General features: G+C 41.0%; 1 protein-coding gene across 4 annotated transcripts in view; it reads left to right on the plus strand.

The window, feature by feature from the left end:
• Positions 1-12,644, plus strand: part of TNRC6B (trinucleotide repeat containing adaptor 6B) — a 289,062-nt gene that overhangs the window by 26,603 nt on the left and 249,815 nt on the right. The window contains exon 2 of one of the 4 annotated variants that reach the window (XM_026448456.1): positions 10,690-10,790. The exons of the other annotated variants lie outside the window; for them this stretch is intronic. The gene's annotated coding sequence lies outside the window, so the exon portion shown is untranslated. The remainder of the gene's footprint in view (positions 1-10,689; positions 10,791-12,644) is intronic. 4 annotated transcript variants of the gene reach the window in all.

A 12,644-nucleotide genomic window follows, 5' to 3' on the forward strand; every position in this document is an offset into this window, starting at 1 on the left:
CAAAACAAAACAAAAAATTAGTTGGGCATGGTGCATGTGCCTGTAGTCCCAGCTACTCTGCAGGCTGAGGCAGGAGAATCGCTTGAACCTGGGAGGTGGAGGTTGCAGTGAGTGGAGATTGTGCCATTGCACTCCAGCCTAGAGCAGTAAGAGTGAAACTCCATCTCAAAAAAAAAAAAAAAAGAAAAAATGCCGGATGTGGTGGCCTGTGCCTATAGTCCCAGCTACTCAGGAGGCTGAGGCACGAGAATTGCTTGAACCTGCGTGGCAGAGACTGCAGTGAGCCAAGGTCACACCACTGCACTCCAACCTGTGTGATAGAGTGAAAGTCGTTCTGTCTCAACAAAAAAAAAGAGAAAGAAAATGGTAGTTCAAGCTAATAATTTAAGAGTAAATAAAGGATATAGATATGGAAAAACTTTCTTTAGAGTGTATGAAATTAGTACATTTCAAGATGGTGGGCCAGGCATGGTGGCTCACGACTGTAATCTCAGCACTTTTGGGAGGCTGAGGTGGGAGGACTGCTTGAGCCCAGGAGTTCAAGACCAGCTTGGGAAACACAGTGAGACTATTTCTATTAAAAAATGAAGCAAATTAGCCGGGCATAGTGGCGTGTGCCTGTAGTCCCAGCTACTTGGGAGGCTCAGGTGGGAGGATCGCTTGAGCCTGGAAGGTCGAGGCTGCAGTGAGCCGTGGTTGTACCACTGCACTCCAGTGTAGGCAACAGAGCGAGACCCTGTCTCAAAGAAAAATACTGTTACCATAAAACACATGCGATTTCAGTCCTTTGAGATTTGTCATGACTTGTATGGTCTTCTTCATGAGTAGTTCTCTGTGTACCTGAAAAAAATGTATATTCTGCTATTCTTGGGTATAGTGTGCTATTAATGTCAATTTAGCCAAGTTGGTTGTTGGTTCTGTTCATATGTATATATATACTCTTACTGATTTTCTTTCTACATTGCTATAATGTAGTTTCTGAGGAGTGTTGAAATTTCCAGCTATAATTGTGGCTTTGTCTATTTCCCCGTTCAGTTCTGTTCATTTTTGCTTCATGCATTTTGAGCCTCTGTAACTAGGTGTATATACACATTTAGGATATTTATGTCTTCTCGATGAATTTAGCCCTTTGTAATTATAGAATGCATCCTTATTCCTGGTAATGTTCCTTATCCTGAAGCCTGTATTGTGTGATGTTAATATGGTCACTCCAGCTTATTTGTGTATTTGTGTATCTTTTTGGTTCCTTTTACTTTTATTCGTGTCTTTATGTTTTTAACGAATTTATTTTAGATAGTAGATAGTTGGATTTTTAAAGTCCAATCTTACCATCTTTGTTTCTTAACTGAAGTGTTTAGACCACTTACATTTATGTCATTTTCAATATGGTTGGGTTTAAGTGTATCATTTTTCTGTTTGTTTTTTATTTATCCCATCTGTTTTCTGTTTATTCTTTCCTCTTTTCCTGGCTGCTTTTTGGTTACTTTTTTGGTTACTATTCCATCTCCTTTGTTAGCTATAAACCTTTGTTTTACTTTTACAACAGTTGCTCTATGGCTTAAAATATGCATCTTTAACTTATGCAGTCTGTCCTAAAATAATATGTCACTTCATTTATAGCGTACAAACTTCAAAAAGTGCACTTTCATTTTCCCATTCTATCTTTGGACTATTGTCATACATTTTACTTCCACATGTTAAATGCCCCACAATTCACTATTACCAATTTTGCTTTTAATGATGAAAAGTCTGAAAAAGAAAAGTATTTTCCATTTACCCACATATTTGCCATTTCCAGTGCCCTTTATTCTTTTGCTTAGATCTGAGTTCCTATCTGTATTATTTTATTTAGCCTGAAAAGCTTCACCGTTTCTTGTGCTAAAGATTTCTCCCAGGCTGTGCACGATGGCTCATGCCTGTAATCCCAGCACTTTGGAGGCCAAGGTGGGAGGATAGCTTGAGCCCAAGTTCAAGACCAGCTTGGGCAACATGGCAAAAACCCATCTCAACAAAAAGTACAAAAATTAGCCAGACATGGCAGCACACATCTGTACTTCCAGCTACTCAGGAGGCTGAGATAGATCTTTTGAGCCTGAGGAGGTTGAGGCTGCAGTGAGCCGTGGTCATGCAGTGGGCCATACATTTCTTCTAGTAGAGACCTGGTAGCAATTAATTGTCTCAGCTTTTGTTCTTGAAAAATCTCTTTATTTCTCCTTCATTTTTGAAGGCTTTTTTTTGCTGGATATCAAATTTTAGATAGACAGTTTCTATCTTTTGGAATCTTAAAGATGCTTTCCTGTTGTTAAAGATCCCTATCTTGTATTGTTTGTTTCTTTTGTAGAGACAGCCTCTCTCCCTTTGCCCAGGCTAGTCTTGAACTCTTGGCCTCAAGCAATCTTCCCACCTAAGCCTCTCAAAGTGCTGGTATTTTAGTTGTGAGCCACCACAACCAGCCAAACACAAATAATTTTTATTAAGAGACTGAGAAAATGCTTTAATGAAAAGTCTTCCAGTAGTACTGTAGTATGGATGCTTCATAAAAAAAACTTTCCACTACAGTATCTAACCTTTACCTTTAGCTTGACAATGTGTATCTTTAAAGCCTTAAAAAATATCCACATACCCTGTGACCCAGCAATTCTTAACTGGGTGTGGGGGTGTGCACCTCTAGTCCCAGCTACTCCAAGGAATGAGTTCGGAGGATCGCTTCAGGCCAGGAATTTGAGACTAGCCTGAGCAAAGTACCAAGACCCTATCTCTTGAAGAAGAGAAAAGAAAAAAGATGTGTGTAGCTTCTTCCTATACGGTATCCTGCCTTGCAAATCCCAGCTTCCTCAACCCTCACGAACCCTGAACTCGGGCTCCTCTGATTATTTCGCTCACGGTAGTCTGCATAGGTTCTCTCTCCCATGCCGTGGTCTGCAAAGTGCCCACAAGCAGAAAGCCATAGCCTTCAAGGACTCACCTCTTTGGTTCCTTTCTCTCAGAGATCACAGTGCTAACTGTTCTTCAGTGCCCGAAGTCATTGTTGCATATATTTTGTTGAATTTTCTAGTTGTTTATAATGGGGGGGCAAGTCTGGTACTAGCTGCCTCATCGTGGCCTGAAGCAGAAGTTGAGATCTCATTCGATTCCCACTGCTGACATTTACCTTGCGCATCTTTTCTTATAGTAACCACTGAAATTTTTATTTCTGAATCACACGTACTGTGATTCAGTATTTTGCATTTGCTGGGCTACAAGCAGTTTTTCATTGTTTTTACTCTGTTTGATGGCACTTGAATACAGATATTTTTTAAAAACCCTTTATTACGAAAGTAATAAATATTTATTATAGACAAATTCAAAACATACACATTGCTCATGATCACTGTAATCTTCCTATGCTGAGATAACCACTGTTAACATTTTAGTGGTGGTCTTTTGTGTGTGTTTGTGTGTATACACACACTTAGAGAGATTTTTTCATGACAGTGGATACATACTGCATTGAGATCAGCTTTATCCACTCAGTGTGTGGTGTGACTTTCTATGTAAATAAGTAGACTTCATTTTTAATGGCTGCACTGTTTTTCAGCACGCAGGTACTTAATAATTTCTCATACTGGTTGTAGCTTATTTTCAGTTTTTGATTAGTGTCAACAACATTGTAATGAATATATTTGTACATCTGTGTATGCACACACCTATAGTTATTTTATTAGCTAAATTTCTGTAAGAATTGCTAGGTCACAGAGTATGTGGATATTTTTTAAGGCTTTAAAGATACACATTGACAAGCTAAAGGTAAAGTTTAGATATAGTACTGGAAACTGCTTTCGCGAAGCATCCATGCTACTGTACTACCGGCAGACTTTTCGTTAAAGCACTTTCTCAGTTTCTTAACAAAAATTACTTCCTGGTTGTAGTGGTTCACACCTAAAATACCAGCGCTTTGGGAGGTCTAGGTGGGAAGATTGCTTGAGGCCAGGAGTTCAAAACCAGCCTGGGCAACATAGGCAACATAGGGAGAGAGCCTGTCTCTACAAAAAATTTAAAAAGTAGCCAGCTGTGGTGGCACGTACCTATAGTCCCAGCTACTTGGGAGGCTGAGGCAAGAGTATCACTTGAGTCCAGGAAGTCAAAGTTGCAGTGAGCCCTGATTGTCCCGTTGCACTGCAACCAGGAGATGGAATGAGACCCTGTCTCAAAAGAAAATTATTTATGATTAATCACCAATTAATTACTGTTACTATTGAAGCAATATCTACTTTTATTATTTATTTATTTGTTTGTTTGTTTTTTTGAGATAGGATCTCACTCAGTCGTCCAGGCTGGAATGCAGTGGCATGATCTCAGCTCACTGCAACCTCCACCTCCCAGGTTCAAGTGATTCCTGTGCCTCAGCCTCCCGAATAGCTGGGATTACAGTTGTGCACCACCACGCCTGGCTAATTTCTGTATTTTTAGTAGAAGCAGTGTTTCTCGGACGGGTGCGGTGGCTCATGCCTGTAATCCCAGCACTTTGGGAGGCTGAGGCGGGTGGATCACCTGAAGTCAGGAGTTTGAGACCAGCCTGCCCAACATGGTGAAACCCTGTCTCTACCAAAAATACAAAAATTAGCTGGGTATGGTGGTGGGTGCCTGTAATCTCAGCTACCTGGGAGGCTGAGCAGGAGAATCGCTTGAACTCGGGAGACGGAGGTTGCGGTGAGCCAAGATCACACCATTGCACTCCAGCCTGGGCGACGAGTGAAACTCTGCCTCAAAACAGAAAAAGAAACAGGGTTTCACCGTGTTGCCCAGGCTGGTGTCAAACTCCTAAACTCAAGTGATCTGCCTGCATTGGCCTCCCAAAGTGCTGGGATTACAGGCATGAGCCACTGTGCCCAAGCAATATCTACTTTGTAAATGAAAGCCTTCATTAAAGGAAGATCTCTCCCTCAGCCTAGAAGCTCTAGGATTGCCTCTGGTGGGCGGGTGGGTGTTACAGAGCTCTCTAGGTGGCCTTGATAATCAGCAAGATGTGGGGACCACTTCTTTAGACCAGCAGGGTGAATGTAATCACCTGAATGTTGGTAAGCAAGCCCACATTAGTCTGCCACCAGAATAAAATTTCCCTGAAGTCTCCTGCTTTAACTGAGAAATTCCTATAAAATTTATATTCTACTCCATAAAAATATTATTTTGTTTTAAAAATAGTTATTTTATTATTTCTATTTAATCCCAAATCTAAGTAGATTTTTTTTTATGATATGAAGAAGCAGGTCTAACTTTATTTTTGGGGTTTTGTTTTTGAGACAAGGTCTCGCTGTGTCACCCAGGCTAGAGTACAGTGGCACAATCATAGCTCACCGAAACTTCCAACACCTGGACTCAGGTGATCCTCCCACCTCAGCCTCCCAAGTAGCTGAAACTACAGGCATGCACTACCACACCTGGCTAATTTTTTTTTTTGTAGAGACATGGGGCTCACTATATTGCCCAAGCCAGTCTTGAACTCCTGACTCCTGACCTTAAATGATCCTCCCACCTCAGCCTCCCAAAGTACTGGGATTACAGGCATGAACCACCAAGCCCAGCCAATATATATATATATTTAAATGGATAGCCAGTTGTCCCTAGGGCATTTATTGCATGATTTATCCTTTCTCCACTGATTTGAAATGCCACCTTTATTATACATCAAATTTCAATGTATAGTACACACAGGCTTATTTTTGCATTGTTTGATTATAGATTCCTGTATGAGGACCATGCTGTTTTAGTAACTGTGGCTTTGAAACACTTTTGTTGAGCAGTTATCTAATCTTGTTATGTCACTTTACTATTTAAACACAGCATTAAATCCAGATTTCTTATGATAAGATACAGTGACATTGAAGATTACATCTGCACCTCAGCTGCCAGTCTTATCTCTTGCCACTCACCTGTAACCCACTCTTCCCAAATCTGTCCATATCCAACCTCAAATCCTCACAGTTCCCCAAGTGTTCCTTGCTTTATCAGATGTCCATGGCTTTGTGCAAGTCATTCCCTTTCCTGCCCTCTTATCCTAATGCAGTTAATTTGCCCTTCAGGATCTAGCTCAGGCACATCTCTTTTGTGAAGTCTTCTCACATTCCTGCTAGGCTGCAAAGAACCTTCCTCTGTGCCTTCAGAGTGCTTCATGTATAACTAACTTACTTACTTTCTCTCTCTTTCTCTCTCTCTTTCTCTTTTGTGCATAACTTACTTTTTTTTTTTTGAGACAGAGTCTCGCTGTGACACCCAGGCTGGAGTGCAGTGGCGCGATCTCAACTCACTGCAACCTCCGCCTCCCGGGTTCAAGCGATTCTCCCGCCTCAGCTTCCCAAGCAGCTGGGATTACATGCGTGTCCCACCACACTGGCTAATTTTTGCATTTTTAGTAGAGGGGGGATTTCACCATGTTGGTCTGGCTGGTCTTGAACTCCTGACCTCAAGTGATCCACCTGCCTCAGCCTCCAGAAGTGCTGGGATTACAGGCATGAGCCACCTCACCCATCCCATGTATAACTTTCTCATAGTACTTCATCTTTTGTCTCATAGCCTAAGCCCTAGCTTGGTGTTATTCATTACACTCAGTTTTAAAAAATAAAACTGTAATTCTTCAATGTGTCCAGTGTACACGACGTTCCTTTAAGTGTCTGCGTGCTTTTTTTTTTTTTTTTTTTTTTTTTGCACATACTTTTTCCTTGGACTTCATTGCCTAGCAGTTTCCTGCTTAAATTTTCAGACTGCTGAGGGATCACCTCTGGAAGAGCCGTCCTGCCCTTTCTCCACATCAGAGTTCCCTGCTTGCTTCCATTGTACCTTGTTCATGTCTCTGCTGAAACGTTTTTCATAATGCTCTATACCATAATATGTATCTGGAAGTTCAGTGTTGTTTAGCGGCATGGCTTTGGAATTAAATAACCTAAGTGCTCAACCTGGCTTTACCACTTTCCAGCTTTGTCACCTGCAACCAATTATATAATATTTCTAAGCCTCAGTTTCCTTAGGTACAAAATGGGGATAATAATAGTTCCTACTTTATAGGGTTCTTGTGAACTAAATGAGACAATATCTCTGAAATGCTTAGCTCTCTATCCAGGACACAGGTGGCCCTCAATACATACTTCCTATTATTGTATCTTTCTCCTCAAGACTTTGCATAAGACTTTCTCTTGTTTATCTCCGAAACCCAATACTTAGCCAAGAGCCTAGCTGCCAGTAGACTGATGAATAAATTAACAACTGTCCTCAGAACTCTCCTTCCTGTGTCACTTTTCTCAGTGGTGCCATTATTCTCTTTAAAGTCATCTTTAACTTGGCTTCTCATTCAAAGCAACAACAACAAAATACTAAGTTTTTATCGTAAGCTGGGCTCAGTGCAAGGCCCTGGGTGTATATATAATGAGAGAAAAAGATGTCGTCTCTATTCATTGGAGCTTATAGTAGAGCAGGGGAAGTAGTTGAAAATAAAAATCCTAGAATTTTTGGACTCATTCTTCTGTTTGTTTTACTTTTGTGTATGTTTGTAAATTTTCAAAGTGAGTGTTAAAGTAAATGAATTAATAAGCAATTATAAAATGTTATGTGCTATAAAGAAAATGAATAAAAACTGTGTTAGAAACTTTCAGGGAGAACTATTACAGATACAGTGGTCAGGAAAGATCTGGGAGTTCACATTTAAGTTGAGACTGGAAATTGAGACGGAGCCAGCCAGAGGAGAGGGTGTTTCTGACAGAGGGAATAGCATGTACCAAGCCATAGGAGAGCAAGTCTTAGCATAGTCAAGAAACGGAAAGGTCACTGGGGCTGTATTAGAGTGAGGAAGGATGGATAGATGATGTTGGAGAGCAGGTAAATAGAGTCCATGTTGCTTAAGAGCTTGAAGATCAAAAGAACAGGTTCAGGTTTGATTCCTGTTACAGTATGATGCTGTTGAAGACTTAAAGCAGGGGTTAAAGGTATGTATCCAGAAGATTGGAGGCCAAGACAAGGGTGGGAACAGAGAGACCAGTTGGGAAGCTATTACCGTAGTTTAGGGAAGAGATGATAATAGTCAGAGAAATGGAGAACGATGAAAACATTTGAGATGTATTTTGGAAACAGACTCTGTAGGACTTGCTGGTGGATTAGAAGTGGGAGTGGAGGAAGGCATAGAAATCCAGAATTTTGGCTTGAAATTTGTATATTGTGTTATTTACTGAGATTTACTCAAGTAGATGGAATGTTTTTAGGGAAAGTCAAGAGTTAAAATTTGAGTATATTAAGTCTGAGATGCCTTGGGGCACCCAAGTGGGAATCTCAAGTTAAGTAATTGAATACAGGAGAACTGGAGTTCCAAGGAAAGTTCCCAACTACAGATACAAATATGAATGTTTTCATTATAAAGACAATAATAAAAAACATGAGAATGGAGAATATCATTTAAGGAGAAAGTAAAGGGGGTTTGATATTAAGTTCTGAATTACTGTTAGCATTTAAGGGTAGAATCAGAGGAGGGTGAAGGAGAGAAGAGGAGTCAGAGACATAGAAGGAAAGCCAGGAGAGTGAGGTGCCCTAGAAGCTACTGTATCCCTCACCAATCCCAGAACAGTGACTGGCCAGGACAGTGTTCAGCAATTATTGGTTGAATGAAATCAAAAGAAGAGATCATTTCAAAAAAGAGGGAATAATTAGCTGAATTTAGTGCTGCTGAAAGGGTCACAAGAACTGTTCATTGGATTGGCAGCGTGGATATTGCTGGTGATAGGGGCAGAAGTCACGTTGGAATGGTTTTAACAGGGCTTTCACAGGAGGTGAGAAAGTATGAGAAAGAGCAGATTTTTAACTCTTTGACGAAGTTTGGCTGTGAAGGGAGCAGAAAAATGGAGTAGTAGCTGAAGAGTGATACAGAGTCAAGAATAATTTTTGTTTGTCTTTTTAAGAGGGGACATACTAGAGCATGTATGCACGTAGGGGCGATCCAGGAAGCAGTGAGTGAAGGTTGGTGGAGGAAAAAAGGGAGAATTGCAAGATTGGAGTTTATGAGTAAGAGAGAGGGGATGGGGTCAGGAGCATAAGTATTCTTAAAAAGGGGGAGGGCCACTTCTGTTGAAATAGGGGAAAGAAGGGAAAATTGATGCAGATTCAGGTAGGTTTATACAACTGGTCATGAGATAGCAGATCGTTGTATTATGGTATTTTGGTTCTCAATGAAGAGTCATTAACATTAGCTTAAAAGGCAGGGAAGGGTTGGGGAGGAGGGGAAAATAAGTAAGAAATAGCCTTCTTGGAGAGGGGAGAATAGGAAAGCCAGACTGCTAAAGAGATCCAGTTAGACTGCCAGTTTAAATTGAGTGCCCATTTGCCTGACCTTTAATTTATGGTAAACCTGCCAAGTTAAATGCTTTTTCATCAGTATTCTTGGCATGGAGAAGGCAGTTGCTTGAGTTCTGGGATTGTGGAGTTGGAGAGAAGGAGACGTTGGAAGCGAGTTGAAGGTTCTTGCAAGTAAGTGATTATAATGATTAACTATGTAATCTAAGCTAAAGAGAAAAATTAAGTCAGGAGAGGGAAAATGGGGTCAAGGGATAGAAGGACCCATGGCAGTTGAAAAGTTGTTTGCAGGCCGGGCACGGTGGCTCAAGCCTGTAATCCCAGCACTTTGGGAGGCTGAGACGGGCGGATCACGAGGTCAGGAGATCGAGACCATCCTGGCTAACACGGTGAAACCCCGTCTCTACTAAAAAAATACAAAAAAACTAGCCGGGCGAGGTGGCGGGCACCTGTAGTCCCAGCTACTCGGGAGGCTGAGGCAGGAGAATGGTGTGAACCCGGGAGGCGGAGCTTGCAGTGAGCTGAGATCCAGCCACTGCACTCCAGCCTGGGCGACAGAGCAAGACTCCGTCTCAAAAAAAAAAAAAAAAAAAAGTTGTTTGCATGGGATGCTTGAGCCAGTGAGCTGAAATATTGACACCGTGAATTGAATTTGGTAGTACAAGGTGAGCTGAGTTTGATGTGACAGTGGTAGAGTGTGGGTGAGGCGGAATGAAGGAAAAGGTCCTTGGAGCTGAGCAGTTTCCACAGCTGCAAGGCCAGGGTGTTGGGCTAGGTTATGCCTTTGAAGATTAAAGGTATGTTAACCATAGTGACTCATTGTGCCAGAGAGTTTAACCCTGAGCCAAATGTGCTCAAATGTCAGATGGCAAAAAAAAAAAAAAAAATTGAGTTCTGGGACAGAACGAGGATAGGTGGTCTTTTAGACTTGGTGGCCTGAGGAGTGATATTTATGCTCAGATCTGGATAAAATGGTAAGTGGAGAGAATTAATCCAGTCTGAGGAAGCAGCTAATATAAAGGCTCTGAAGTAGGTACAAATCCCTCGCCTTTGAGGAAAAGAAAGGAAGCTAGGAAGGCTGGAGCTTATTGGGCTGAGAAAGGGTGGGATGAAATGAGGTTAGAGCGCAGTAGGAGTCAGATGATGAAGGGTTTTGAAAATCATGCCCAGGAGTTTGGTGCATGTATGTTAATTCTAAGTGCCTTGGTGTGCTAGCCAGCCTCCAAGATGGCCCAGTGGTCCTTGCCTCCTGGTATTCATGCCTTTGTGTAGTCCTCTGTCCTGCTGAATAGGGATAACCTGTGTAACCATTGGAATATCGTGGCAATGATGGTTTGTGATTTCCATTGTTAGGTCATTGCAACTTCTGCCTTCCTTTTGTAGAGTACTTGCTCTGAGGGAAGCCAGACTACTGTGTTGTGAGGACATTTAAGAAGCCTGCGGAAAGGCTTGCATGGAGAGGAACTCCAGCTAACAGCTGCCATGTGAGTGCTTTGTTTTGGAAGAAGATCTTCCAGCCCCAGACAAACCTGCAGATGACTGCAGCCCTCACACATACATGTTTCATTCATAAATATCCTAGTGTGTCTCTCTAAAAGGCAAGGACTTTTTTAAAAAAACACTTAAGCCTTGTACAATTATCACATCTAAAAATGTAATTCCTTAATATTACAAAAAATTCAGAGTCTTTAAAAATTTGTTTTAGTTGTTAAATTTTGTTTATTTGCATTAGGATCCAAAAAAGGGAACAACATAGTATCCGGTTAATGTTTCCTAAGTTTCTTTATCTGTAGCTTCCCTCACTCTTCTTCCCCTCGATTTATCTTATAAAGAAACCTGGTTGGTTGTCCTGTAGTTTCTTACATTCTCGATTTTGCTAATTGTGTCTGTTCAGAGTACAAGGGAGAGTGTTCCTTTACCTTGAATTTTATGTAAACTTGTAGTTATATCCAGAGGAGGCTTGATCTAATTCACGTTGTTTTTGTTTGGCAAGAATATTTTATAGGTGGTGGTGTTTACTTCCATCAAGAGGCACATAATAACCAGTTGTTTCGTCTCGTCTTATTATGATGTTAACAGCTATTGAAGAGCAATACTGAGATATGTTAATTTATTAGGGTTTACAAAATGGTAATATTCTAAATCACTTGTCTTCGTTTATTAGCTAGACAAACTATTTTTGTTGTTGTTGTTGTTGAGACAGGGTCTTGTTCTGTTGTCCAGTCTGCAGTGCAGTGGTACAAACATGGCTCAAGGCAGCCTAAACCTCCCGGGCTCAAGTGATCCTCCCACCTCAGCCCCTCTAGTAGCTGGTACCACAGGTGCACACCACCACGCCTGGCTAATTTTTAATTTCTTTGTAGAGACAGGGTCTTGCCATGTTGTCTAGTCTGGTCTCGAGCTCCTGGGCTCAAGCAATTCTCCTGCCTCAGCCTCCCAGAGTGCTGGGATTACAGGCATGAGCCACCGTGCTTAGCCAGAAATAGTCTCTTATCCACTCTGTGGTTAATCTGAGATATATTCCATTTAGGAAAGGCAGATTAAATGATTGATTCTTTCTCTTATTTACCAGTTTTCGTAATAATAAATTGATTCCCTAGTATCCTCCAAAAGAGACCAGTAAGGTCTTAAAATATATGTGTTTCATTATGAACTCACGGATTTCATCATATTTCATAGATGTGAATCCATTGCAATGATTATTTTTTATTGATGCTCAAATGATCCCATCCTTGACTAGTGGGAAGAGCCCCTTCAAGTTGGTTTCTGAAGACTTTATAGTGTCCTTCCTTTTTGGTATGATGATACGTTTAGGTTCATCTCATGCATCTTCTGTGTCAACTCTCAGTCATTTCTTCAGGGAGCTCTCATTCTTTTCAGCAGGAAAGAATATATGGAGGCACATTTTGGGTGCTCGAACATGGATGAGAGACTTTTTAATAGATGCTTATCAGAGTATCTGTAGAGTTCAAAAAATGTCTTCTTTCACCTTGAATTTGAATGGATAGGAATTCAATTTTTTCTTAATTTATGAAATATGGAGTGTTTTCGTTTGTTAGAGAAAAAGGAAAACAAAGGCTTTAGGTAGAAATAAAATGAAGCCTTAACTCCCCTTTAAAATTGTGTGTACTCTCTCTGCCATACTTTGTTCATAATGTCCAGTGAAGAGAGATGCTAATAGGCTTTTCATATTTCCAGCTACGTAAAAACGAGGCAGTGTTTAAAGGTTATCATTATAGCATTTGTTTGATATGTTTCTTAAGTCTTTTTTTATCTCCAGGTCCCCTGTCCCTGTAGGCTCCCCTCTCACAGACACAAGTCTTCTTCCTGGCATTTTT

Source organism: Piliocolobus tephrosceles, chromosome 19, assembly GCF_002776525.5.
Source record: "Piliocolobus tephrosceles isolate RC106 chromosome 19, ASM277652v3, whole genome shotgun sequence".
NCBI classification, from domain to species: Eukaryota; Metazoa; Chordata; class Mammalia; order Primates; family Cercopithecidae; genus Piliocolobus; species Piliocolobus tephrosceles.